General features: G+C 29.8%; 1 long non-coding RNA gene across 1 annotated transcript; it reads right to left on the bottom strand.

Annotated features, from left to right (window-relative positions):
- Positions 1–1,543: 1,543 nt before the first annotated feature.
- On the bottom strand, positions 1,544–2,716 carry LOC101892462 (uncharacterized). The gene is made up of 2 exons (XR_225707.4): positions 1,819–2,716; positions 1,544–1,745 (listed from the first exon to the last, which is right to left on the bottom strand). It is a non-coding gene; the product is annotated as an uncharacterized LOC101892462 (long non-coding RNA).
- Between the last annotated feature and the right edge of the window lie 293 nt (positions 2,717–3,009).

Raw genomic sequence — 3,009 nt, 5'->3', positions numbered from 1 at the left:
AATGAACGCTACTCAACATTATATTTTTCAATCAAAATTGTCAGTCTTACTGAAAATTTTTAAGATTTCATAAGATTTTTCTATTTTAAATTTTTAAATGTCATAATATATTTTCTCCTTTGTTAGGAATGAATGGATTTATGTGGGGAATTAAGAAGATATTTAATAATAAACGGTCGAAAATCGAAAAGAGAGCGAATCGAGTGACAGTGCTGCTACATCATGTGTAATTACAAACCATGGTAGAAGAATACAGATAGTCGCATCGATGCAGCTACTGGGACAATGAACTGTCAAACCAATTTTGAAATTGAAAATTTTGAATGAAAAATTATTCAATTTTGTAAACATTGTTGAATAGTCTGTATCATATCAATGGCGTCGTATAAGTTAATATATAAAAATATACATATTTTTGAAAAACATTTTGACATATCAATGTTCCCAAGCGTTGAGCCGTCTACCTGTATTCTTCTACTATGTTACAGATGCTGATCTCTATCTACAACTTACAACTTTAATTGAAGGTAAAACAGATTGAAGATACAAATTGTTTTTTAAAAGAAATGTTCAGAAATGTTTTATGTACAGTATGTCACATATTACTTACACACCCAAAAAAAAAATCATATATTTAAATTTAAAATTTTATGGCGTAAAAATGTCTGTTTTTTACATTATCTTAGTTCTACACTTTATTAGCTGCGATATAATGTAGAATAAAACTTTAATAGTTTTACAATACAATTGCTTTAAAAGTTTTACAGAAACATATATCGTAAATTGCCATTGTATGTGTGAATATATTTTTAATATATTATAATTTGGAGGAGTTCACAGAATGCAGCAACCATGGTTGAATTAATCATATGTTCAAAGTTTTTTTTTTTTTTTTCAAAATTATTCACTTGACAACATCTAATTGTCAAAATGTATATTAATGAATTCATTGTACATATACAAATCAGAAATTGGAACCTGATTTCTATGCAGTGAAATTTGGCAAGATAAATTACAGAAAATGCAGTAATGGTTATGCTTATTTGAAATGACTTTACCTTCTTAATTTTACTATGGCAGAAACCTAGGCAGAAAACTTGAAAAAATATCGAAAAGCGTGTCCGTAGCAAAAAAGAGTATCTACATTGTAATTTGTAAAAAAAAAAAATATGAACGACATACTGAAATAAAACCTTATTAATAAAACTAACATAAGTTAACTACTAGATAACACGTCTAATTGCGAGTTTTAACGACTTCAACTTTATTTGTAACGAAAACCTTGGCAATCCTATATGGTGAACATAAATAAAAAAAAGATATTCGATATTATAGATGTGTTCCAGTACTTTTTTAATAGTAAAACTAGCAGAGAAGAGAACAGTACGAAATGTCATTCTCATTTAGGTGTGCTCAAAATAAGGGAACGGAAAATTAGCAGAAATGCGATAAAATGTCAACATTCAAAATTCCAAAGAAAACAGTCTAAATCGGACTGGTGAAACCTTACTGAAATGGACGCCAAAATTTAAAAAAATGAGTATTGAAAATAAGTTGAAATTAATATTTATTTTTGCATGCTCTTTATTTAGAAAGTTTTGTTTTCAGAATGTGTTGACGAGTATTTAGAGGTGGAGTTTTGTCAAATCCCAACCCCGGAGAAGCTGACATGGTTGGAGGCGCCGGTTAAATTTATGTTAGGTCTGCTAGATGACTTAATGCCGAAAGTTGGTAAGACAGCCAACCTAAAAAATAAAAAGAACATGTTCGCAGTAATAAGCGAACGACTTTAATTTTAAGCTTAATTTTTCAATTTACCTTTCACTAATTTTGCACTGTTTTCAAATACGTTTTCTTCGTCTGATTCCTCATTCAGCCAGTCCTCTTCACTCCTGGAATCATCCAAAAGTGAATACATCAGTTGCTCCCATGGTACAATAAGGAGGTAGAACAGCTTCGTAAAACTACAGAAATACAGCCCTGAGGCTATGCCCGCTTCCAGTCAAATTTGCATGCAAACAAGTTATTTTCATTTATTCAATATTTTCCTCTTTTTTAAATCAGTTAAATAGCGCGAGAAATGAAAGAAATGCCTGGATTTTCTTTCAAAAATGTTATCTAAATAGTTCTATCTTTCAATTACATGGTAAAACTTGTGACAGCCACCTTTGGGCTGGGTATGAATGCCCACACATAATTATGCATTGGCCACATTTGAATATTATCGCACAGTCGATTATATATTTTTGGGTCACAAACAAATTACAATTAATTTTATTTATTTTGTTGAATTTATAGTTTCCATCAAGAAGTTGTAAAAAGGTAAAAGCAAAACAAAATAAAAACATCTGTTCGTGTCTATCGGTGTTGTAAAGGGATTCAATTTCATGTTGCGTAGTTACACCACGGTGTAAAAAAAAACTTCAAACTGTGCCTGATCATAAATTGTACGATCAATCCTCAAACCAAATATGTACAATTTATCGAATGAATCAAGTTTTGATTTTTTTATTAAATAATAAAAATAATAATGAATACAATTTATAATGTAGTAAACTACTTGAATACTATTTTGGTATACACCAAATATATACGTGTTTACTACTGAAAACATTCTTACAAGTGATGTAATTTAGCGCCATCTGGAGATTAAACCCAGAACAAAGGATGAAAAATATCGAGATCCACCATGGTTGATATTCGAATGACAGTATATCACTATATTTCCACCATGTGCATTCTGACCTTCATTGAAAGTGACATTGAAGTTACGATTTAGAAAGTCATAGACTGTCAGAGTGAAGGTGATATACTAAAAACCACCACGAAGTAGATAATAGCCGTTAAATAAATACAAAAAGCCTGTAAAATGGTGAACCAGTGAAATTATATACTGATTTTAATCAAAATCAATTAAAAATATCATTCAAGAATAGTCATAGCTGACGTTGACGTTAATAAAATATTATTGATATTAAAAAAATTTTACACTCGGGATATTGTGGTAAA

This window comes from Musca domestica, unplaced genomic scaffold, assembly GCF_030504385.1.
Source record: "Musca domestica strain aabys unplaced genomic scaffold, Musca_domestica.polishedcontigs.V.1.1 11, whole genome shotgun sequence".
Taxonomy (NCBI): Eukaryota; Metazoa; Arthropoda; class Insecta; order Diptera; family Muscidae; genus Musca; species Musca domestica.
The sequence above is the reverse complement of the archived record's forward strand: the minus strand, read 5'-3'. Positions and strand labels throughout refer to the sequence as shown.